The sequence below is a fragment of the Schistocerca serialis genome, chromosome 7 (assembly GCF_023864345.2).
Source record: "Schistocerca serialis cubense isolate TAMUIC-IGC-003099 chromosome 7, iqSchSeri2.2, whole genome shotgun sequence".
NCBI classification, from domain to species: Eukaryota; Metazoa; Arthropoda; class Insecta; order Orthoptera; family Acrididae; genus Schistocerca; species Schistocerca serialis.
In genome coordinates this window covers 128,323,401-128,350,033 of record NC_064644.1, presented here as the reverse complement: position 1 = coordinate 128,350,033, position 26,633 = coordinate 128,323,401, and the positions used below count along the sequence as shown (strand labels likewise).

The following is a 26,633-nucleotide window of genomic DNA, read 5'->3' as shown; positions in this document are numbered from 1 at the left end:
TGAAAGTGAAACATGGACGATAAATAGTTTGGACAAGAAGAGAATAGAAGCTTTCGAAATGTGGTGCTACAGAAGAATGCTGAAGATCAGATGGATACATCACATAACTAATGAGGAGGTATTGAATAGAATTGGGGAGAAGAGGAGTTTGTGGCACAGCTTGATTAGAAGAAGGGATCGGTTGGTAAGACATGTTCTGAGGCATCTTGAGATCACCAGTTTAGAATTGGAGGGCAGTGTGGAAGGTAAAAATCGTAGAGGGAGACCAAGAGATGAATACACTAAGCAGATTCAAAAGGATGTAGGCTGCAGTACATACTGGGAGATGAAGAAGCTTGCACAGGATAGAGTAGCACGGAGAGCTGCATCAAACCAGTCTCAGGACTGAAGACCACAACAACAACAACTTGGTACGATGACGTAAGTGACGTTCTATTTACTTGCTTTTTCACTGTTTGCTGGTGTTTACAAAACCAAGCTCTATTTCGGAATAAAAAGTAATGACATGAAATGTACGATATTTTTTAACAAAACTTGATATCACGCTCGGAAAAAAATCTGAGTGATTCAGGAGGAATATCAAATAATTTGTGAAGTGATTTTAAATGTGAAAATGAACCGAATAAGACCGATGAATATGTCTCCGATTTTCGATCTTTACGGTATTGGAGCCATGAATGATTATGAGGATAAGTGTGAATATTACTTACCGAAATGCTGTGGCAAACAGAATAATGATGGGACAGACGACTGATCCGTCCTACAAGAGGTGTGGGGGTTCTCAAACAAATGACAGCACTGCGATGTTGCACCGGGGCAACAGCTGCAAGTATACCCAGTGAGCAATCGGGGGTTGGCTCAGTGAGCAGTCGTGAGGTCATGTACGTGTCGTGCTTGACTGTTGTTTAATTGAGCAAGACCATTGTATCAGTGAGTACCAATACACCGCATACATTCACCCGTCACAATACACAAACATGTTTTTTGTGCGTGGGTACTGTAATGGCAGTGCCCCTGCAACTGTGACAGAATATCACAGATGTTTCCCTGATTGTCGAACCCACTCTGCCAGGTTACTTTCCAGGACTTTTCAAACATTATAATCCGAACGCTACCCAGTGTACACGTGACATCAGAACATGGGGCCGTCCACTGAGTTGAGGAAAAGGAAGACCTTATTGCACTGGTATAACAGAGCTCCACCACCAGTACACGACGCATTAGCCTTCAGTTCGCTATTCTACAAGCGCGAGAATTGTGTACCTTACACTCCCATATGCAACCCGTGCGACCTCTGCGTCCATGCTACTCAGTAAGCAGACAACAATTTTGATTTTGTGAATGATTGGCTGCACACAGAGACGTCGTCTAATACACTTTATTTGCAGATAAGGCTACATTTACACGCTGTGGTATGATGAACACCCACACTTCTCATACATGTGCGATGGAGAACCCACAGATGAGGGAAACAAGATTCAAAGTTAGGTTCTCAGTGAGCGTCTGGTGTGGTATGATTGATGACCTGGTGAAAGTACTGTGTTCCTGCAAAACTGCGTGACAGCCGCAGAATACGCGCATTTCCTTATAACTTCTGGGAGATGTGATATTGGAGCAACAACGGGAAATGTGCCTGCAGCATGATGGACCACTGATTCACCGTACCAGCCAAGAATCCCAGTATCTGAATAACACATTTCTTCAACAGTGAACTGACCTTGGCCGGACCATTAACAGGCCTGCCAGACCACCCGACCCAACCCCATTACACTTCTGTTTATGGGGCTGGTTAAAGAGGGATGTGCACGCAACGAAGATGGATACACGAGAAGAACTTGTTGCTCACATTACCGACGTTGTTGCCCGCACTAAAGCCTGCCGAGTTGATGATCGATGTGCAATACGCACACACATTCACACGCACTGACAAGTGCACTCAGATGTGTGGGGGACTTTCTAGACACCTCTTGTACGATGGCTCTATCTCTGCCCCACCATTATTCGTCCTCAACAGCGCCTACACAGCATTTCGGTAAGTAATATTCACACTTTTCTTCACAATTATTCATGGATGTGTGTAGTCTTCAACCCGCTTTAGTTCTGTACCGATCGAAAATTAGACACATGTTTATTGGCCTTTTTCGGTTTATTTTCATATGTAGAGTCACCCCACAAATTATATGACATTCCTCCTGAATCACCCTATATATTAATGGTAATGAATTGACGAATGCAATTTAAAATTGAGAAAGAACCGGATGATGAGTAGTTCCGTTTCAGAAGGGACAAAGATACAAGTGAGTGAACTGGACTGTTACAAGCCGGCCGTGGTGGCTAAGCGGTTAAAGGCGCTACAGTCTGGAACCGCGCGGCCGCTACGGTCGCAGGTTCGAATCCTGCCTCGGGCATGGATGTGTGTGATGTCCTTAGGTTAGTTAGGTTTAAGTAGTTCTAAGTTCTAGGGGACTGATGACCTTAGCAGTTAAGTCCCATAGTGCTCAGAGCCATTTGAACCATTTTTTTGACTGTTACAAATAGTAGCGTAAAGATACCTACAAATGGTTCAAATGGCTCTAAGCACTATGAGACTTAACATCTGAGGTCATCAGTCCCTTATACTTACAATTAGAACTACTTAAACCTAACTAACCTAAGGACATCACACACATCCATGCCCGAGGCCGGATTCGAACCTGCGACCGTAGCAGCAGCGCGGCTCCGGACTGAAGCGCCTAGAACCGCTCCGTCACAGTGGCGGCGATAGCTACAAAAAGGCTGGGAAGCTTCTGGCAGTTTTTGTCTTCTTGGAACGAGCCCTTGATTGGGTTCAGTAGACTATCAGATATCATGAACAAGATCGGAATTGACTGGGGGATAGATTAATAAGGAATTAATACATAAAACAATGGATAGAAGTAAAAATAGGAGATGACAAACGGGGGAGAGGTTAGACAAGCCAATTGTCTTTCATCTACACTGTTTAATATCTGTTTAGATGATTTAGTCAATAAGTGTCTCCAGCGGAAAAGTGCTATGGCAAAAGGAGGAAGAATAATGAGATGTGTAATAAGATATGCTGATGACATGCTATTAATAAGTGAAAATGAAAAGGCGATTAACAATGTGTTACAAGAACTGAACTCCAACTGTGAAGAATATGGAATGAAGGTAAATGTGGAGAAGACTAAGGTATTGGTTTTTACAGGGGAATCAAGGAAGAGGAAAGTTAATATATGTATGAGTTAGTGGTACAAATTGATAACCTGAGGTACCCAGGACGCATAATAACTAGTAACATGACACGTAATCAAGATATAAAAACACTGATAGGTACTGCAGAAGAAATTTTTTACGGGAATCTTTTCTGTGGTTCATTAAATAAACAATTAAGCCGACCAGAGTGGCCGAGCGGTTCTAGGCGCTACAGTCCGGAACCGCGCGACCGCTACGGTCGCAGGTTCGAATCCTGCCTCTGGCATGGATGTGTGTGATGTCCTTATATTAGTTAGGTTTAAGTAGTTCTAAGTTCTACGGGACTGATGACGTCAGATGTTAAGTCCCATAGTGCTCAGAGCCAAACAATTAAGGAAAAGATTGGTGAAGTGTTTTCCATGAAGGGTTGCTCTGTACGGTGCCAAAACAGACACTCCAGCGGCGAGAGGAGAAATGGTTAGAAATTTTTGAGATGTGGATTTGGAGCAAAATGGAATGTGAGAAATAGAGAGATAAAAAATTGGGTTGTTGTACCAGTTCGCGGCGATTTTCCCTAAGTGTGATAAACACAACAGATACACGTAAGAGAGACTCTAGTGATCAATAATATATTCTCCTTCACTATTTACAACAGTCTTTCAACGCTGAGGTAACTTTTCGGTTCCGTGACTGTAGTGAAATCACGTGGTTTTGAGGCGAAGAACTCACCGAGCCAGGTTCGGAGGCGCCATTTCGTCTGAAAAGGAAGTTCCTTGAAGGTTGTTTGATAGAGTGCGGAAAAGGTTAAAATCTGAGGGTGCAGGGTCACGTGAATAAGATGGGTCCGGAATGATTTCCCAATCCATCTCACGTATAGTGTTTTTCATCAGTCTAGCAGAACGCGGGTATACGTTATCGTGGGGTAGCATCACTTCACGCAGTCTTCCTGGTCGTTGTTCTTGGACTGCGTCTGCAAGACGTCTCAGTTGTTGTCAAGAAATGTCAGCAGAGATGATTACATCTCGGGCAAGCAATTCGTAATACACCACACCGTCGCTTTTCCACCAGATGCATAACACTAGCGTTTGTGAACGCGCGCAGGTCTTCGTACAAGCAGCTGCTGCTTCTTTTGGGCTCAATCATTCCTTTCTTTTCTTTACGTCAACATAAAGACACCATTTCTCCTCACCAGTAACGATACAGGATAGGAATGGTCGGTGTCGTTCACGAGCCAATTGATGACGAGCAAGCAGATATGCAAATATAGCGACCTACTGATTTGTGTGATTTTGGCACAGAGCATGCGGTACCCACACATCATTTTTGATCCTTCCCAACTGCATGCAAATGTCGCACAATAGTGGAATGATCACAGTTCAAATGGTTCAAATACACTCCTGGAAATGGAAAAAAGAACACATTGACACCGGTGTGTCAGGCCCACCATACTTGCTCCGGACACTGCGAGAGGGCTGTACAAGCAATGATCACACGCACGGCACAGCGGACACACCAGGAACCGCGGTGTTGGCCGTCGAATGGCGCTAGCTGCGCAGCATTTGTGCACCGCCGCCGTCAGTGTCAGCCAGTTTGCCGTGGCATACGGAGTTCCATCGCAGTCTTTAACACTGGTAGCATGCCGCGACAGCGTGGACGTGAACCGTATGTGCAGTTGACGGACTTTGAGCGAGGGCGTATAGTGGGCATGCGGGAGGCCGGGTGGACGTACCGCCGAATTGCTCAACACGTGGGGCGTGAGGTCTCCACGGTACATCGATGTTGTCGCCAGTGGTCGGCGGAAGGTGCACGTGCCCGTCGACCTGGGACCGGACCGCAGCGACGCACGGATGCACGCCAAGACCGTAGGATCCTACGCAGTGCCGTAGAGGACCGCACCGCCACTTCCCAGCAAATTAGGGACACTGTTGCTCCTGGGGTATCGGCGAGGACCATTCGCAACCGTCTCCATGAAGCTGGGCTACGGTCCCGCACACCGTTAGGCCGTCTTCCGCTCACGCCCCAACATCGTGCAGCCCGCCTCCAGTGGTGTCGCGACAGGCGTGAATGGAGGGACGAATGGAGACGTGTCGTCTTCAGCGATCAGAGTCGCTTCTGCCTTGGTGCCAATGATGGTCGTATGCGTGTTTGGCGCCGTGCAGGTGAGCGCCACAATCAGGACTGCATACGACCGAGGCACACAGGGCCAACACCCGGCATCATGGTGTGGGGAGCGATCTCCTACACTGGCCGTACACCACTGGTGATCGTCGAGGGGACATTGAATAGTGCACGGTACATCCAAACCGTCATCGAACCCATCGTTCTACCATTCCTAGACCGGCAAGGGAACTTGCTGTTCCAACAGGACAATGCACGTCCGCATGTATCCCGTGCCACCCAACGTGCTCTAGAAGGTGTAAGTCAACTACCCTGGCCAGCAAGATCTCCGGATCTGTCCCCCATTGAGCATGTTTGGGACTGGATGAAGCGTCGTCTCACGCGGTCTGCACGTCCAGCACGAACGCTGGTCCAACTGAGGCGCCAGGTGGAAATGGCATGGCAAGCCGTTCCACAGGACTACATCCAGCATCTCTACGATCGTCTCCATGGGAGAATAGCAGCCTGCATTGCTGCGAAAGGTGGATATACACTGTACTAGTGCCGACATTGTGCATGCTCTGTTGCCTGTGTCTATGTGCGTGTGGATCTGTCAGTGTGATCATGTGATGTATCTGACCCCAGGAATGTGTCAATAAAGTTTCCCCTTCCTGGTACAATGAATTCACGGTGTTCTTATTTCAATTTCCAGGAGTGTAGCTCTAAGTACTATGGGACTTAACGTCGGAGGCCATCAGTCCCTTAAACTTAGAACTACTTAAACCTAACTTGCTTAAGGACATCACACACATCCATGCCCGAGGCAAGATTCGAAACTGCGACCGGAGCAGCCGTATGGTTCCGGAGTGAAGCGCCTAGAACCGCTCGGTCACCGCGCCGGCTTTAGATCACAGTTCAACACATTTGTCAGTTCTCGGGTACACTGACATGGATCATTGAGGATTAATGCGTTTGAACGATCTTCATCAAACCCCGAAGGTCTTCCTGAACGTGGAGAGTCGCTAATGTCAAAACGATCCACCTTAAAATGAGAAAACATTTTCTTTCCGTTCTCTGTTCAATTGCATTATCCCCACACACGGCGCTAATGTTTCTGGCTGCCCACTCTGATATTATCCCTCTATTAAATTCAAACAGAAGAGTATGTCCGAAATGTTACGATTTATCCACTTGGTACTCTATTTTCTAGAGTGTACAGCTCCTCTCTTTACCTCGAAATGACAAAATGACAATATGTTAACTCAAACAGCAACAGTGAATTACATATAAAACATGACAATCGATAACTAAACCCATAGCAAACGGAATGTCAACATGCAAAACAAAAATGCACCGACCTAATACTAAATGAGATTGTTACACAGAGTGAATGAGAAAAGACAAATACTGGAAATAGTTAAAAGCAGGAAAAGACATCGTTCAGGACATTGGAGGAGAAGCAAGAAAACAATAAATAACACATTCGATGAGATGTTGAGTGGAAAGAGGACCAAAGGAAGAAGAAGATATCATTTACAGATTGAGATTTTCACTCTGCAGCGGAGTGTGCGCTAATATGAAACTTCCTGGCAGATTAAAACTGTGAGCCGGAGCGAGACTGGAACTCGGGACCTTTACCTTTCGCGGGCAAGTGCTCTACCAACTGAGCTACCCAAGCACGACTCACGCCCCGTTCTCACAGCTTTATTTCTGCCCGTACCTCGTCTCCTACCTCCCAAACTTTACAGAAGCTCTCCTGCGAAACTTGCAGAACAGTTTCATATCAGCGCACACTCTGCTGCAGAGTGAAAATCTCAATCTGGAAACATCCCCCAGGCTGTGGCTAAGCCATGTCTCCGCAATATCCTTTATTTCAGGACTGCTAGTTCTGCAAGTTTCGCAGGAGAGCTTCTGTAAAGTTTGGAAGGTAGGAGACGAGGTACTGGCAGAAGTAAAGCTGTGAGGACGTGGCGTGAGTCGTGCTTGAGTAGCTCAGTTGGTAGAGCACTTGCCCGCGAAAGGCAAAGGTCCCGAGTTTCAATCTCGGTCCGGCTCACAGTTTTAATTTGCCGGGAAGTTTCAAGATATCATTTAACTGACGACACGACGATAACTGCATCGTGCACTTCTACAAAAAGAATGGTTGAAAACCAGGAGGACAGAAGAACGCTGAATTTGCAGTGAGCGGAACTCATTATCGTAATCATTCAGGACTAGTGGAAGTGAATACCTGGGTGTGACGGCTGGCTGTACGGCGCGAACCAAGGTGCGGCGGCCCGTGGAGCAGGCGGCAACACGGAGAGGGCGGCGCGGCGAGACGGACTGCGCGCAGCTGTCGTTGGCCGGATGCCGCCGCCGGCGCCCGTCTGCATATAGCAGCGCCCACGCCATCTTCCTGCACGGCTCACCGTTATGACTCCATCTGTAGGGGGCGCCACAGCCGGGGCCTTAGAGTGAGCAGTTTGCACTAAACTACCAGCATGGTTGTTTGCTGCTGTTGAGGTCTTCGTTCTGAAGACTGGGTAATTCCCAAGAATGGTTGCCTATCGAAGTTGGAGGGCTCCAAACGATACATATCGAACGTGCGATAGTAAATCGATTATGGAAGTCTTGTGGCGCGCGTTACGAGAATGTTTCAAGTTGTCACTACAACAACGACAAAAGAGAAGCATTAGAGAGGTACTTGTAAATTCAAAGGAGACGACTTACCTTACTCGTCGTCGGTGTTATCGTCTTGTGACAGTCCGCGTGATGTATAAGCTACAGGGGCAATTCCTTTTTATCCCGTACCCAGGGTAAACTCTGCCAATATCGCGCAGGAATATCGGCAGTGTCGTATGCGTCGACTTTCCCCTGCAAACGCAAGTTGTGAAAGTATAGGTACTGGAACAAATACAGTTCGTCCCTCTGTCCTGGACGCCCTTCTCTTTTTATGGTGGACTAGACAGACTTCCACAGCCGTTCTATATTCTGGGTATGGACACTGGCGTCATCTGAAGAGACAAACTCCACAGAGCAGTTCACGAATTCGTGGTCGAACCCTTCAGCTTTGAGAATCTGGTACAACTGAAACCCGTCTGTGATGACTTTTGTTCCAGGCAGTATGAAATGTTTTATGAGACCCACTAAAGTCACCTTGTTCCGGGACAATACCCTCACAACGAAACACTTGTGGGACTCCCTTTCTATCCCACCAAAAACCCAAATGTGATCTATTTCACTTTTAGAAGGTCGTTCTCTCTGATTCTTTCGTCTAGAAATATGAGATTCGTCTACGTCTACTATTTTATTCGGTCCACCAGTTGGCACACTGTCATTTGTCACTATCACGTAGCACACTTCTCGGCAAAACCCGAAGTAGTCGCACACGGTATTTGCCGATAACTCAGTTTCTGATGCTGTGGGTTGCAGCGTGTAATCTCGAATACAGCACGACACAAGAATTACGCTCGTCTGAATCGATAATTTGGAGTACTCGAATGTGCATGGAATTAGAGTTTTCCATGTGAGGCAATCCGCAGAAGAAACTTGAGAAGCAGCACACATTACACTCGCTACCAAGAGAAACCGTGTCGATTCACAAACAATTACGGCGGGAATGTAATGTACACGAGCTGAAGAAACAACGCAAAACTGATAAAAATGACGATCAGAAATAATTTATCATAACGCGCGCCACGGGACTTCCATAATCGATTTACTATCGCACGTTCGATATGTATCGTTTGGAGCCCTCCAACTTCGATAGGCAATAATTCTTGGAAATTACCGAAGACTGTTTCGATGTAGCTCTCCACGCAGTCTATTCTGTGCAATGTAATGCGCCAGTCTTTAGCCCATAAAAAGCGCGTCACTTGTTTGTATTGCGTCAACTTATTTATCGATTTTTATGTGCTAGAAGAATGAAGAGATTAAGTTGTTTGTATATATTTCTTACATTTTTGTGTTAAAATGTTGTAGATGTGTGACACCTGATGGTCGAGAAAAGCTGTGTCCTGTACAGTGAGCGAGATTGCGAAACTCCGCCGACTGCTGTACTGCGGAGTGCGGCAAAGATAACAACTACGATGCAGTTACGAACGTTTGCCAGCGACTGCAAAGAAGAAACACTTATTGTTAAACAGAGAATTAGCGTGATAAGTTTGTTCGCAAAGAATGGTTCTTGGCTTGTTCTTTTAGAATTTCAGCAGTGGTATCCGAGAATTGTTCGAGTAGCGAGCCTCGAGAGAGATTATCTCAAGAGGGTGATTAGATCGGCTCGCACGTACGATACATGACATAGTCTGCAATGGGGACAGATCACAAGTGTGTTCAAAGCAGTTCTAAGTCGTCTAGAAAGATATTTTGGAAAGATTATCCGCTTATGAAGAAAATGGTTATTTCGGCAATTTAGGTAGAGTGTAGCCTCACCAGACATAGGAAAAGCTGCGATTTATTGAAGTATGAGATTTGTTTCTCCTAGTTGTGATTAATGGTGCGTTTGGTACTAAATAGCCACGCGATGGTAGGCGAACCGCATTTCAATATTTTTGTAAGATTTTGGTTGGTCCAAATGGCTCTGAGCACTATGGGACTTAGAACTACTTAAACCTAACTAACCTAAGGACATCACACACATCCATGCCCGCAGGATTCGAACATGCGACCGTAATAGTCACACGGTCCTGGACTGAAGCGCCTAGAACCGCTCGGCCACCGAGACCGGCAGTAAGATTTTCCGTTGTATGTTGTATGTGAAGAGTCGTGTTCACGCGAAGTCGCTTAGTTATTTTGTGGTTGGGGATTAAAGCAAGCTAAGGGATAGTAGCGTTGCACTGTATTATTGTTGATGAACAGGTATACGCAAGCTCTGGGGAACAGTAACTTCTCGATATTTTGTTGGGATTTATTGCGTGACTTCAGCGTGAGCGTCGTAGTATAGTAAATTCCGGAAATCTCGTTGGATGGCCTGAATGTGTAGTCCACATTAAAGAGAACGGTCGTCCTACGTAATAGTTATTTATTGAGAAACAGCCGGTAGTGTATTGAGAGTTTGATAGCTTTTTCCCCTTCTTCCTAAACGATGAATCAAGAACCATTTATTAGAGAACTCGCTAATTCTCTCTGAAAGAGATTATCGACTGCTGTGTTTTGAATTTTAAATACCAGTGGGTCACGGAAGTCAACGCTTGAACTGGCTGAGCTTCGTCATTATTTGAAGTTCATTTAGCTGAAAAGTGGCGCTGACACTCACGTTCTTTGTTTTATTTTTTTAATTACATTTCCGCTTAGAGGGGTTTTGAATGGAGAATCAGCACTCCTAAAATAAAACGCTGACTTGTACCTATTTAATTCAGGAAATAGAGAGAACAATTTTAAACTAAAAAAGTCAGTACCCGACTTATCCTTTATACTCAAACTATTAGAAGAAAAAATCAAAGGCTTATTTGAAAGTAGACTAATATCTTGAATATATCTTTTCGTAACAAAGTGAACCCAAAGACCAATGAAGAAAAAGAGTAGAATATCGGTAAAAGAAAACTTAAAGAAATTAAAGTGAAGGAATGATATTTTTTCAGCGAACAACTTGGAATGAAAAGAAAGATAATTAATCTTTAGACAGGAAAAGCAAGTTTGCATGTTATTGAAAAGTGATTAATTGTAAATGAAAAGTTGTCCCAGTGAGATCTGAAAGGTTGAGAATAACGAAATAGTTTATTATGATAAAATTTCAATAGAATCAAGGATGTTGTGTTGTAGCAAGGCGCTACTTATAGAGGTTATCATTGATGGACAACGAGACATAAACAATATAAAATTATATCTTTGCCTTGTGAACACATTCACCGATTTACGTAAAAAGTTAGAAAGTTCACACCGATTGAATGTACATACGATTATTCGTTGAAGCTTTAAAAGAGGAGCAACTACAAGAGCCAATTGTATACGAAAGCTATGGTTTCTGGTACCTACGTTGTTGTGCTGTTAAAGTACACAGAGTAAGCTTCAGTGTAGGATGCTGTCATTGGTAAAGTAAATACCTCATTCCTACTCCCCGTAGACTCTCGCATTTAGTATTTTTCTGGTCATCGATACTAGCTTTGGTGGTAGTTTATCTTTCGAACCTAGTGAATCCTGACAGTCAGATGCGTTGCTGTAATTAGTAACCAGATAGCTACCACTGACCCCATTATACCACGAAAAGTATTATTGTGTTCATCCTTTCGTACGTAGTGATGTAGCGAGCTTTAGTGTAATTTATAGCGTGAGAAGCTGAATATCGAATCTTAACGTGACGTCATTGTGTTAGTACAGACCATTATTTCAAGTCAGCCAGATTACGTCATAGTCAAGGTCTTGTAAGGACAACTGATTGTAGTATTATGAGAATGAGCTGCACTGTCCGACGTTGCTTTTCACCTACGAATTGCACTGCTGTTAGCCTGTTCACACTGTACATCTCCTACGAGTTAGTGGTATCTAAAGGGAAACGCAGTACAAAGTTGGAATTAGAGGTATCTAAAGAGTGACGCAGTGCAGCAAGCCTCTTCAGCTCTTCAATTACATCTACACATTGTTGGACAGGAATAATCACGGACAATGATGGACGAAATGAAACACAATACATAATAGAGGGGAAATGGTTAATTTATGAGGAAAAATGGCGCAGATTTCACCATATTGGAAAGCAGGATAAAAGAAGTAAATAATGTTCTTGTCTGGCACAGGTCAGAATCCCATCATAAAGGTACATGTCGGACTCTCAGTAACGAATATGCCCTCCTCGGGTACTAATGCACATTTGGCACCTGTTTATCATGCTGGCTACGAAACTGTTGATGAGTCCTTGAGGGATATTGTTCCAGTCCTATCTCAAGGCGGTATGCAGTTGTTGCTAAGTTCGAGGAGGGGCTGTTCGCTGAGAAACATGTCAGCCAAATGAATCCCAGACATGCTCTATACGCTTTATGCCCAGGGAGTACGCAGGACATTCCATACGTTCAATATCTTCACTTTCCAGTGAGTACAACACCTCAGCCGTCCTGCGTGGGAAGACAGTGTCGTCCACAAACAGAAAATCGGGACCTACCGCACCCCTAAACGGACAAACATGATCCAAAACAATCTCCCTGTAATTAGGCCATTCTGATGAGGTTCATGAACGGTCTGTGGTGTGTAATGCGCTCCTGTCTCTCTCTCTCTCTCTCTCTCTCTCTCTCTCTCTCTCTCTCTCTCTCTCTCTCCTCCCCCTCCCTCTCTCTCTCTCCCTCCATTCTAACTAGTTGCCAGAATCACTTGTCACAAAGAAGCGGAATCCATCGGGGACCATCGCTGTGGACCATTGTTGCTCACCTTAACTGCCATGTTCCCTAAAGCAACGAACTCTCCCTCGACGATAGCGCGGTTGCAGTGGATGCATTTAACATTCTTCTGAGCATACAAACCAGCCCGATTTACCAGGCGTACCGGTATGAAATGAGCGTTTTTTGTGAAAATCAAACACTAATTTTGAACTGAAAAGTAAAAACATTTTATTAAAAGTATTGACCATTGCTTTCTATACATTTTGACCACCTTTCTGGCAATTTGTGGACACCACGCCAATAGAAATGTTCGTCTTTTGATGCAAATCAATCAGATACCCAATTTTCGACTTCTTCGTAGGAATCGAAGTGTTCCTCAGCCAATGCGTGTCCCATTGATGAAAACAAATGGTAGTCGGAAGGGGCCAAGTCTGGTGAATACGGTGATTGTATCCTGAACAAGTTTTGCTTTGTGTGCAGGTGCATTGTCGTGTAAAAAAATTACTTTGCCATGTCTTCTGGCCCATTCTGGTCTTTATCCGATCAATGCATAGTTCAAATTGATCGTTTGTTGTCTGTAGCGATTAGTATACACAGTTTCACCGGGTTTTAGAAGCTCATGATACACCACACCTTTCTGATTCCACCAAACACAGAGCATTGTCTTCCTGCCGAATCGATCTGGTTTTGCAGTCGATGTTGATGATTGTCCCGGATTAACCCATGATTTTTCCCGTTTAGGATTCTTAAAATAAATCCATTTTTAATCGCCAGTAACAATTCGATGCAAAACTGATTTTCATTCATGTCTTTGAAGCAAAATTTGACAAATGGTTTTTCGGTTTTCCATCCGTCTTTCATTCAATTCATGAGGCACCCATTTTCCACACTTTTGGATCTTTCCCATAGCTTTCAAACGGTCAGAAATTGTTTGTTGTGCAATATTTAGCATTGATGCCGTTTGCTTCTGACTCAAAGTATCATCTTCATCCAATAATGCTTTCAATTCGGCGTCTTGAACTTTTTTGGTGGTCTTCCACGTTCTTCATTTCTTACATCAAAATCATTATTTCTGAACCGTCGAAACCATCTTTTGCATGTTGCTTCTGATAGAGCATGATCACCATATGCCTCGACAAGCATTCGCTGCTACTCTGCAGCACTTTTTTCAAATGAAAACAAATTAATTAATGCTTTCCGCAAATCGTCACTTTCTGGTACAAAATTCGACATTGTTAACACGATGAAAACATACGATGTTGTTTGCTCCATGACTTGATGTATACTAAATATCTTTGACAGATGTCACACCAAAAAAACAAAAAAAAAATTAAGGCTCGTTCACATAAAATGTTCCCTATCGACACATTTGTATCTTAACGCTCATTTCATACCGGTACACCTGGTAATCGCACGCCTACTGGCAGCGGTTGCAGTGTCTGCCTAGGGTTGAGCTGTCTTCCTTTTCGCTACTAGGGCTACGTATCTGTCCTCTTGCTGTGTGGTGGTCCGTATGCGACCGCCGTGATGCTTTCGCATAGCATTTCCACCTTCAGCGGTATTTTTTTAATCGCGTAGTGACACTTTTGGACACACCCATTACTGTAGCCACCTTGACCAGCTTCGAACCGTTCAACTGCTAGTCCACGATCGTAAGCACTAAAATAATGTCTTGCATACATGTTGTAGCACACGGAATATCGCACTAAACGGTTCCACAACAGCCTTCGTCAAGCACTATACTGCCTGAACTGTTTAACGCACAAAGAGTGTTTGTGCAAAGGTTTTGCTGCAGTTAACACGTTTTCTACTACGTCATTGGTCTGTTGTTCCGCAGCAATTGGCAGTTGTTCCTTAGCAAGTGTCAGTTGTTTCTTAGCAATTGTCAAGCAATGTATTCGTCTCTGTACCCGCCCTAATCTTTCCTATCCTTCTCTCACGAGCACGTATATTATGGAGCGTGTAACGGGGAAGAGTTCGTGCTGTTTGCTTTCTACTTCTTTCTTTCTTCGTTTGGGTCATCTAAGGACCACGCACTAATTTCAATGCTTTCCTCTTGTTGTTCTTTCATTTTCCTCCAGTATTCTTTCATCTTTTCACTATGTATCCTTTTTCTCTGCTCGGAACATTTTGACCCTGTCTTCTTCTCTCTCCTGCCTTGGTATCCTACCATTTTTAACACTTTCCTCTTGAGAATCTCTCTTTCTGTTACATCTTTTTCACATATGTTGTTTCTTTCCAAATCTTTCCTAACTTCTTGAATCCAGGCTGTTGTTGACTTCTTGTGCCAAAGATATTTAATTATCTGTTTGGTTAACCTGTTGCTGTTCATTCTGTATAAGTGTCCAAAAAATAGTAGTCGCCTCCTTCGTAGTGTTTCATTTATGTTTTCTATGTTGAATAAGCTTCTTCATTGCTTCTTAATTTCCATACCTCTGTATTTCTTGGTGGCACAAGTACTTTTCGAATGCTTTTTCTTCAAGAGCTCAGATGGAAACCCAGTTCTAAGCAAAGAACGGAAAGCAGAAAGGTGGAAGGAGTATATAGAGGGTCTATACAAGGGCGACGTGCTTGAGGGCAACGTTATAGAAATGGAAGAGGATGTAGGTGAAGATGAGAGATTGAAGAGTTTGATAGAGCACTGAAAGACCTAAGTCGAAACAAGGCCCCGGGAGTAGATAACATTCCATTAGAACTACTGACAGCCTTAAGAGAGCCAGTCCTGACAAAACTCTACCATCTGGTGAGCAAAATGTATGAGACAGGCGAAATACCCTCAGACTTCGAGAAGAATATAATAATTCCAATTCCAAAGAAAGCAGGCGTTGACAGATGTGAAAATTACCGAACTATCAGTTTAATAAGTCACGGCTGCAAAATACTAACGCGAATTCTTTACAGACTATGGAAAATCTGGTAGAAGCCGACCTCGGGGAAGATCAGTTTGGATTCCGTAGAATTATGGGAACACGTGAGGCAATACCGACCCTACGACTTATTTTAGAAGTTAGATTAAGAAAAGGCAAACCTACGTTTCTAGCATTTGTACACTTAGAGAAAGCTTTTGAGAATGTTGACTGGAATACTCTCTTTCAAATTCTGAAGGTGGCAAGGGTAAAATACAGGGAGCGAAAGGCTATTTACAATTTGTACAGAAACCAGATGGCAGTTATAAGAGTCGAGGGACATGAAAGGGAAGCAGTGGTTGGGAAGGGAGTGAGACAGGGTTGTAGCCTATCCCCGATGTTGTTCAATCTGTATATTGAGCAAGCAGTAAAAGAAACAAAAGAAAAATTCGGAGTAGGTATTAAAATCCATGGAGAAGAAATAAAAACTTTGAGGTTCGCCGATGACATTGTAATTCTGTCAGAGACACAGCAAAGGACTTGGAAGAGCAGTTGGACAGAATGGACAGTGTCTTGAAAGGAGGATATAAGATGAACATCAACAATAGCAAAACGAGGATCATGGAATGTAGTCGAATTAAGTCGGGTGATTCTGAGGGAATTAGATTAGGAAATCAGACACTTAAAGTAGTAAAGGAGTTTTGCTATTTGGGGAGCAAAATAACTGATGATGGTCGAAGTAGAGAGGATATAAAATGTAGACTGGCAATGGCAAGGAAAGCGTTTCTGAAGAAGAGAAATTTATTAACATCAAGTTTAGATTTAAGTGTCAGGAAGTCGTTTCTGAAAGTATTTGTATGGAGTGTAGTCATGTATGGAAGTGAAACATGGACGATAAATAGTTTGAACAAGAAGAGAATAGAAGCTTTCGAAATGTGGTGCTACAGAAGAATGCTGAAGATTAGATGGATACATCACATAACTAATGAGGAGATATTGAATAGAATTGGGGAGAAGAGGAGTTTGTGGCACAACTTGACTAGAAGAAGGGATCGGTTGGTAGGACATGTTCTGAGGCATCAAGGGATCACCAATTTAGTATAGGAGGGCAGAGTCGAGGGTAAAAATCGTAGAGGGAGACCAAGAGATGAATACACTAAGCAGATTCAGAAGGATGTAGGCTGCAGTACATACTGGGAGATGAAGAAGCTTGCACAGGATAGAGTAGCATGGAGAGCTGTATCAAACCAGTCTCAGGACTGAAGACCACAACAACAACAACATTTTCTTTCTAGGCAAGCTGTTTGCTTTATTTATACCAACGCCCACATTTATCTCATTTCAGTACTTTTTTCTGTTCAGGTTGTGTTTGACTTTCGAAAGCTTGACATGACGCACGCTGTGCGGCTCAAAGGGTGAAATAAACCAAAATAGCGCCAGCTTCTGTTACTATAACACTCGATATGAACCATGGGGTGCGTGCGCAGTAACAAGCAGCGGCGCTGACGAGGCAGCCCACCCTGCAAGCGCTCAGTAGCACGCCACTGCCGTAAGCTATTGCGTTTTTCCACATTTATATCTACATGACTATTCCGTAGTTTGCCAGTTCGTACTTCAGTCCTTAGGACATGGATCGTAGACTCACTTTCAGACTAATCACAGAATGCAGGCTTTTACGCCCGGTATTTGCGATGTTGCCGACATTTGTTTCGTAACCATCAGACCGTGGCCCAGGCCTAACCTGTCGCCTTCCAATGCTGAGCCTAACTTGCTAAGCTTGTTTGGCACTGTAGCTGCTTTCTGAGTCGTTAAAGCTCCTGATAATGTCTCGAGCATTGAAAGACCAAACGTTAGGCATAGAATTATGCGTTAGCGTTACACCACGGCCTAATGCTCATAAAACATCAGCAGTAAGACTCCCCGGCTATTTCTCGAATGTTCCTATCCCAATAGCGCGTGGTGAAAATGAATACCTATATCTCTCCGTGCGAGATCTCGTTTCTCTTATTATATCACGATGGTTATTTCTCCCTATGTACAGCTGGGAGTCAATAAAAATACTTTCGAACTCACAGGAGAAATTTGCTGACTGAAATTTCCTGAAAAGATCTCCCGCAAAGAAAGACGCCTTTGTTTTGACGGTACCCACCACCAACATAACGAAATGCCCTCTACTGAGTTTTTTCGAAGTCCTTCGCCAATTCTATTTGGTAAGCACATTAAGCGCAGCAATACTACGAAGTAGACGGACAACCGTAGTGCAGGTACTCTTTTTAATAGATTTGTTGCATCTTCTGTGTTCTGCCAATAAAGCGCAGTTTTTGGTTCGCCTTCCGTACAGCAGTTTCTATGCGATGGTTCCAATCTGAGTTGTTCGTAATTGCAATCCCTAGGTATTTACTTGCATCAAAACCTTTAAATTTGCATTATTTATCAAATGATCGAAATTTAACGAAATATTTTTAGTATTCGTGTGGAGGACCTCTCAACGTTTATTGTTCAGGGTCAAATGCCACTTTTCGCCTCATACACAAATCTTGAATAAATCATTTTGCAATGTACTTCGATCTTCTGATGACTTCACTAGAAGGTACACGAACCATCATCTGAAAAAAATCTAAGATGACTGCTCAGATTCTGTCCTAAATCGTTTATACAGAGTAGGAAAAGGAGAGGTCCTATAATAAATACTTCCTTGGGGAATGCCAGATATTACTTCTGTTTTACTCGATGACTTTCACGCAGTTACTACAAATGTGATCTTTCTGACAGGAAATCACGAATTCTGTTGCGCAGTTGAGATGATACTCCATAGGTAGGCAGTTTGATTAGAAGACGCTTGTATGGAACTGTGTCAAACACCCTCTACAAATCTAGAAATATGAAATCAACTTGACATCCCTTTTCTGTGGCACTGATTACTTCGTGCGAATAAAGAGTTCATTTTGCTTCACAAGAGCGACATTTTCTGAATTCCTGTTACGTGCTACTAGACCGTTACGTTCGCGTTAATTCATAATGTTCGAACGCAGCATATGTTCCAAAATCCTACTCCAGACCGACGTCAAAGGAACCTAATCTGAACCAGAAGACTTGCCTTTATTAAGTGCTTTAAATTGCTTCGCTACACCAAGGATATCTACTTCAACGTTACTCATGATGGCAATTGTTCTTGATCCGAGTTCTGGAATATTTACTTCGTCTCCTTTGCTGAAGGAATTTCGGGAAACTGTGATTAATAACTCCGCTTTTGTGGTGCTGTCCTCTGTAATATTACCATCAGTACCGCACATTGAAGCTATTGATTATATCTTGTCACTGGTATACTTTACATAGACCAGGCCCTCTTTAGACTTTATGTCAGAGTTCGAAAAAGAGTATCGTTGTGCGAGGTATTAAAAGCATCTTATACTGAAATCTGCGCTAATTTTCTAGCTTCAGTAAAACATCGCCTATCTTGGAGATTTTGTGTTCTTTTAAATTTGGCATGCTTTTCTCGTCGCTTCTGAAACAGTGTTGTGACCTGTTTTTTGTACTATGGGGGATCAGTACCATCTTTAGTTAATTTATTCCGTGTAAATCTCTGAATCACTTCAGATACTATTCCTCTGAATTGAAGCGACATCTGGTCTACACTTACATAGTTAGTTGGGAAGGAGTGGAGACTATCTCTTAGGAAGGCGTAAAGCGAATTTTTATCTGCTTTTTTAGATAGTTATATTTTACATTTACTTTTGGAGGATTTAGATGTTGCGGTGGTCAGTCTCGCTGCAACGATCTTGTGGTCACCAATCCCTGTATCCGTCAGGATGCTCCCGATTTTCTCGGGATTATTTGTCGCTAACATGTTAAGTATGTTTTCGGAACCATTATACTTAGAGTGGGCTCCTGAACTAATTGTTCAAAATAACTTTCGGTTAAAGCATTCAATACAATTTCTACCTGTGTTTTATATCTGTCACCCGCTATGAACGTGTATTTTCGCCAGCATATCGAGGATACATTGAAGTCACCGCCAATTGTAGTCGTATGAGTTGGGTACCTATTTGATACGATACTCGAGTTTTCTTTGAACTGTTCTGCAATTGAATCATCTGAGACGGGTTGTCAGTAAAATGAACCAAGTATTATTTTATTCTGGTTGCAAAATATAGCCTCTACCCATACTAGGTCACAGGTACTTCAGATTCGCTACATGATAAACTACTTCTAAGGCCAACAAACCCGTCGCCACCAACTGTATTTAATCTATCCATTCTGAACACCGTTAAGGCCTCTTCCCCGAAACTCTCTAACCTAAGAAACCGCCCAGTCCATACCACACAGCCCTCCATCCGTGTAGCCGCCCTCTACGTGTAGTGGACGCCTGAACTAAAAGCGGAACCCGTAAACCCCGCCACCCTATAGCACAAGTCGAGAAATCTATAACCCACACGGCCACAGAAGCGCCTGACTCTCTAATTCACACCCTCCACTCGGTTGCTTACCAAAGGACCGCAATCGGTCCTGTCGTCAATGCTACGTATGATGAGCTCAGCCTTCATCTCGTAGGCATGACTGACCGTCTTGACCACTTCAGCTAGCCGCCCGAAAGCAGAGAGAATCTCTTCTGATCCAAAGCAACACGCATCGTTAGTACCTACATAAGGTACCAGCTGCAGCTGGCTGTACCATGTGCTCCTCGTGACATCGTTCCAAATCGGGAGTGACTCCTCCAGAAGTGCACACAGATTGCTCTCTGTATTTCTTCCCTTTCTTGGCATCCATAGTCCCAAGGGGCCTCATTACACACCTGACATTGGAGCTTGCAACTACCAGTAATCCCACCCTCTATGAATGCCCAGATCTTGCCGGCCGAGAGGCTTCCTCTGGAACTCGACGAGCGACTGCATCTGTTTCACGATCTATGTCCGTCACAGTTAACGAATGAAACCTATTAGTCAGAGGAACTGGGTAGGCCCTCCGATCGGCCCCTCGAAAGTCTTCTGCTGTGCCGGCCGCGGTGGCGTAGCGGTTCTAGGCGCTTCAGTCCGGAGCCGCACGACTGCTACGGTCGCAGGTTCGAATCCTGCCTCAGGCATGGATGTGTGTGATGTCCTTAGGTTAGTTAGGTTTAAGTAGTTCTAAGTTCTAGGGGACTGTTGACCTCTGATGTTAAGTCCCATAGCGCTCAGAGCCATTTTTCTTCTGCTGCCTGCCACACCTTGAAACAACCTCCAACTCGACCACGGGTGGTCATGCGACGCCTATAATGCAGAGTGCCACCTAATTTTCTCGCCAATTTTATACACTGTGTAATCGATATTATGTAAAACTGTAATAATTTTCTACTTCTTGTAATGTAAATACGTCAAATGTTGTTATCTAATGTAGAATTATTAATGTCAAACATTGTAAGGCCACTGGATGATCGCCAATGATAAGAGAGTAACAGCTAGGTAGAAAGCATAGTTTATGGTCAGTGGGAAAGCGAGCGAGGTAAGAGATATTCATTGAGAGTTGAGCGATGGAAGTGGTTGGCCGCGTAAGTAGCGTGCTCTGTGAGGTTGTGGTTGTGTGAATCCACATCTGGTACATATACTGGAAGACACTGCCCCATGGCAAATGTGGACAAAAGAAGGAAACACCTATCACATCAAGATCCTGCCCCGGAATCTTCTATGGTTAATGCAAATGCGGTCGCCAAAGTTGAAGTTCAAACAAATTTCGGGCTTGCAGCCGGTCGTCGTTCAATACTTCGCACGATATTTCAACTGGGCACCTGCCAGTCATCTTCAGGTGAGCCGTCGCAGACGCGAAAACGTCCTCCGTTCCGCAATATATAGCGTACTGCAACTATTGTGCTCATGCGTCGAAAACTTGATAGATGAACCACACTGCCCGCCGTCAGCGCATTCGCTGGTGGAATAGCAGAACTCAGTCGCTCTCTGCGTTGCTGTTTGCCGCGGCCGTCGATGCACTCTGTCGTCTTCGATTAGAGCAAATCGTGGAGATGATGGGATTCCACGCACTGTCCAGCTGGTAGCCGCTGTCACGGTTTAACAGATTTTCAGCCAGTCGTATTTCTAAGGGCTCTTTAATAATGGAGTCCAAGAAAGATGTTGCTGGGGACAAAAGCATTGTTTTCTCATACTCCACTGAATGTCCAGTAGAAATGCAATGTTCAGCAATAGCGGACTTGCTTGGCTGCAAAAGGCGGGTGTAACGTTGATGTTCAGTGCAGCGTTCTTTCACGGTGCGTGTGGTTTGACCTATGTAAGCCATACCACATTGGCACGGTATCTTGTAAATTCCGGCCTTTCGCAGTAACAGATTGTCCTTAACTGATCCCACAAGGTCCGCAATTTCGATGGTGGGCGGAAAACCACTTTTACCTGAAATTTTCGGAGGATTCTTGCTATTTTAAACGAAGTGTTGCCAACGAAAGGAAGAAAAGCTATACATTGTTCCTGCACGTTCTCCTCTTTATTCACTTCCTGCTTCTTAGTTTTAACTGTTAGTGCCCTGTTAATCTGCCGGATGGAATACCCATTTTCGCTAAATACTGTCTTTAGATAGGCGAGTTCTTGAGGTAAGCTATCTGGATCTGAAACAGTATGAGCTCTATGAACAAGTGTTTTAAGCAAACTCATGGTTTGCGATGGGTGATGGCAACCCGATGCCTGCAGGTACAAATCAGTATGAGTGGGTTTCCGGTAAACTGAATGTCCTAGAGAACCATCATTCTTCCTTCGAACCAGGACATCCAAGAAAGCAAACAACCATATTTCTCTATTTCCATGGTGAACCGGATGTTGCTATGAATGGAATTGAGGTGATGTAGAAACTCCATTAATTTATCTTCTCCATGAGGTCACACTACGAAAGTGTCATCCACATACCTCCAAAAAACTGTTGGTTTCAGGGCAGCTGATTCAAGCGCTCTCTCCTCAAAATCCTCCATAAAAAGATTGGCCACCAAGGAGACAGGGGGCTACCCATAGCGACACCGTCAGTCTGTTCAAAATATTCTTGATTAAACATAAAATAAGTTGAGGAAAGAGCGTGCCTTGAATCCTTTTGTGGCAGCATTTACGGAGGAGGAAAAGACCTAGATTTACTTCAACAGGAAGGAGCAACTGCCCATACAACCCGCCGAAACTCGGAGTACATTTACACAGTCTTCACACTTGACAAAGCTGTCAGCAGAGGTCAGTCTGGTCACAGCCCTAGCTGGCCACCCAGCTCACCTCATGTGTCAGTGTGCGCCTACTCTGTGTGGGGAGCCCTCAGATCTATGGTGTATCGCAACAACCCTCATAGTCTTCAAGAACTGCAGCAGAACATTTCGGATGAGACTGCAGTAATTCCAGCAATCCAGCTTCGATCCCCCTTCAGCAACTTGCCCAATAGTGCTAAGAGATGAATGGTGCTCACTTTCAACATCTGGTATAGGCAGGTTAGTACTGTATTTCTTTGCCTCTGCTGTGTTTCTTTGTACCTTGGAACTCTGTTTTCCGGACCACTTTTATTTGTCCCACTCAGTTGTTGTGAAATATAAAATTTTCCCGGCGAATTAAATGTTCGAAGAGATTTCGGGACTGCAGCCGATCGTCATAAACTTCATTCCACGATATTTCAACTGGACACCTGCCAGTCATCTTCGGGTGAGCCATCGAAGACTGACGAATACTGCCTTCGATGGCTCACCTGAAGATGACTGGCAGGCGTCCAGTTGAAATATCGTGGAATGAAGTTTAAGACGACCGGCTGCAATCCCGAAATCTCCTAGAACACTCTGTAGTTGCTGGAAGCTCGTCACAACTCACAAACGAAACGCTGGCCTCTGATGTGCTGCTGACGATACGGAAGCTGCTGCCCTACTACCGAGATCTACAACTGAAACTGACTGCTCATACAAAAACATCGCAAATTATCGAGATGCTGCGTTCTTTTAAATCTGGTAGGCTTTTTTCCCTTGCTTCTGCAACAGTGTCCTATCCTGCTTTTTGTACCATGGGGGATCTGTTCCAGCTCCTATTAATTTACTTGGTACGAAGCTCTTAATTGTTCTCAATGCTATGTCTTCGAATTTAATCCACATCTAATCTATGCTTACACAGTTAGTTTGGAAGGACTGGAGAGTGGAGACTGTGCCTTAGGAAGGCGTGAAGCAAATTTTTATCTTTTTTTTTAAAGAAATATAATTAGCGTTTATTGTTGGTGAATCCGAATGTTACTCCCTACAACGACCTTGTGGTCTAATCCCTGTATCCATCATGACGCACTTTATTCGCTCTGAATTGTTTGTGACTAGGAGGGCTAATATGTTACCACAAGAATTTACATGTTGTGTAGGTTCCTGAACAAATTGCTCAAAGTAATTTTTCCTTAGAACAACTTCGGACGACTTTTTATACCTAACACTTGATTTAAACATGTACGAGAGCATGTTGATGGATTTAAACGTGTACGAGAGCATGAAGAAAAGTAATGCCTCCGCATTTTTAACGAGAAAACTCTCCAAGCCTTAAAAAAAATTATTGACTTTTTGCATATTTATTATTCATATTTACATTTTATTTCCCAAAATCGTCACCCTGACGACGAACACATTTCTCCATAAGAGAGACCACTTTGTTGACATTGTCATTGCAGAATGTATGGCTTTGTCGACGGAGCCACAACCTCACCTTTGCTTGCACCGCTTCATCCCTATCAAAGTGAAGTCATCGAAGGTGTTCTTTAAGTTTTAGCAACAGGTGTTGAAAATTGGATGGGGCCAAGTCGAGACTGTATGGAGGACGATCGATACCAGTGAACCCATGGTGTCGGGCTGCTGCACGTAGCGCAACGCTTGTGTGTGGTCTGGCATTGTCGTGATGAAGGAGAAGGTGCCCCATACGTAGATGATTAGAAACTCGATTACAACGCTCTGTTTCTCACTCATCGCCATGTTACACGCTACAATTTGGAGCACATTAGCTGCAGACGATTGCAACTTGCGTCAGCGAAGCAGAAATGTCGACCGAGTAATTTGCGTGACATGTAATACCTCAATCGATATTGACAACAGGATAAAAAATTCGGAGGCATTGCTTTTTACTATGCCCTCATATTTTCACCAACACCGACAGTAGACGGAATTCACCACCAACTATAATTCTATGAGTCGAATATCTATTCGAAATGACTAAAATTTTCCTTGAACCCTTCAGCAACTACATCTTCTGAGACGGTGGTGGAAAGGGGGAGGGGGAGGGGGTGGAGTGCGGTCCGCAAAAGCAATGTTAATTTATTACAGTTGTCGACTATAGCCTCTGTTCACATCATCTACTTCAATTTCAGTAGAGCAGAAACACGCTGCCACCAACTGTATTTAATCTATCCTGCCTTCACAATATATCCTCGGCAAAAACTTCAACGTAACTTACCAGTACCCATTAAGATTTCTGCTTCAGTGTTTTCTACGAGGGCTTGGTACTATGGTTTTTTTCCCGACAAAGCTACGACAATTTAGAACTGAAATTCCAATATTTCCTAGTCTACCCTCGCCCTCCATTTGATCTGCACCCTTTGATACTGAACCATATAAACTTTTCCGAAATCCTCAAACCTAAGAGACCGCCCAGTCCACACAGGCCCGGTACCCGTGTAGCAGCCTCCTGTGTGTAATAGACCCCTGATCTGTTACATGCCTTCCGACACCTCTCCATCCTTTTGCGCAACTCAAGTAATCTGTAACCTGCTCAGTCGCAGAACCGCCTGAGACTATGATTCCTTCTTATTCTAATTTTCCGTCGAGCTGTTTCTGTTTTTTTCTTGCCATTAGTTCCTTATCGTCCAGCTTAGTTACGTCCCAGTTGTTACAGTTAGGTAGTTTCCTTAATTATGCTGTAGTGGTTTCCCACGTACTCTCTCTTATTACAGGAAACAACATATCGCGACGTTTTGCAGTTTTCAACAATACAGAGGTCTCTACGCCATTGCCTAGCAACAGTTGAGACGAAGCGACTGGAGAGCAACATGTGCCCGTTTCCAGTTAGAAAAATCTCAAGAAAATCGCTAAATTCAATAAGTACACGGAGCAACGATAGCAGTCAGAAGGTAAGTCAACTTATCTGTGGCACCGGGAACATGATTACCACTGCAATTATATTAAGGGTAATTTGATTTTGTAAATAAGTCAGCCAGACTGTCCGTTAAGACTTGTCTCAGGCTGCTAGAGGAACATGAACTTTATAAAACTTTGTAATTACAAGAAAATCGTAATAATATAAATGATATATATTCTCCTGTGAAGCGCCAAGTGATCTCTGTATTCGCTCGTAATGGCGTTGGTCGACAAGTCGAGCGAGTCCCCATGATAGCTTGAAACACACGTTTTCCATATATAAATATATATTAGAAATTATACTTTTTGTAAGAATTTCTAACGATTATATTCCGTGGAGCATTCTGGACGATAGAACATAATGATGTGGAGCGAGCCATTTTACATTTACATCGCAAATTAATTTGCAAATACGGTTACACACTGAACATATATGTCGATGGCAGGCGATGGCAACCTCGTAACTCCATATGTCTGTGACAACCTCTTACTTTTAATAACCAGTGAACCCATTTCTCCTATATAATTACACTGTAAAAACTTTCACTGTTTCACTTAACATCATTTTTACGAAACCGTTTTCGCTTCTCCTGTAAAATTTAACAAAATTCAGTTATGAGGATTTCATTGTCATATCATCAATGTATGACTCGTTCCACGTCATAATGGTTTACCGTGCAAGATGATCCATGGAACATAAAACTAACTTTAGCAAACTCACGTCTCAGCACTAGATCTTAATCTACAGAAATCTACCTTGCAGAGCAAGTCGTCTTCTCCGCCATTAGGGAGTGTTGCCAACTCATTTTCGACCATTCCTCTACACTACATGTGAAAAAATACCTATGTTCGCCTTGAAAGTCTACAGATATAAAAAAATCTACACTGACGACAAAAAAAAGAGACAGCCACGTATTGGGTAATAAAGCTTCCCCTTTTTTAACAGTTTTGTACACTGAATTGCCACCGTTTTCAAACAAAATATTCACAAATGTTATTTGAGAACTCGCTGCTGTTAGTGTTTTGAGCAGTCTTAGAATCGACGAAATTGTGTTTTATGAGCTCACTTATATGACCTATTGTTGACAAGGATAGCGAGCACTCAGCAAACGCTGTCACTAA

At 43.6% G+C, this 26,633-nt stretch overlaps 1 protein-coding gene across 1 annotated transcript in view; it reads right to left on the bottom strand.

The window, feature by feature from the left end:
* The window catches only part of LOC126412615 (gamma-aminobutyric acid receptor subunit alpha-6-like), a 127,711-nt gene extending 120,073 nt beyond the window's left edge, over positions 1 to 7,638 (bottom strand). The window contains exon 1 of the mRNA XM_050082282.1: positions 7,520 to 7,638. The gene's annotated coding sequence lies outside the window, so the exon portion shown is untranslated. The remainder of the gene's footprint in view (positions 1 to 7,519) is intronic.
* Positions 7,639 to 26,633: the final 18,995 nt, after the last annotated feature.